Below are 359 nucleotides of genomic sequence, written 5' to 3' on the forward strand. Positions count from 1 at the left end.
GGGTTTTAATTTAAAATATTGATGGCCATAGTATACTATAAGATATTATTTTCCTGTCCAGTAGTACTCTACTTCAGGAAGAGGATTTTTAGGTATTTCATCACAAAACACCTGTAGGCCACGCGATTCCACATCTTCAGTAGATATTACATTCCATAGGTTCTCCATTTGTATAAAATTCAGTCTATAAACGTATACAAAAAATAGAATATCAGGTATGTTCTTAAATTCGTTCGATTTGAAATCGATAAGATTTTGGAAATATTTTTATGGATTTTTAATCATAAAACTCATAATTTGGTATTGATACCGGTGATATAACATCGCTGATGGTTCTATTATATATTTTTTTATATAAA

This window comes from Rhagoletis pomonella, unplaced genomic scaffold, assembly GCF_013731165.1.
Source record: "Rhagoletis pomonella isolate Grant_MI unplaced genomic scaffold, Rhpom_1.0 Rhpom_scaffold_00035, whole genome shotgun sequence".
Classification (NCBI taxonomy): Eukaryota; Metazoa; Arthropoda; class Insecta; order Diptera; family Tephritidae; genus Rhagoletis; species Rhagoletis pomonella.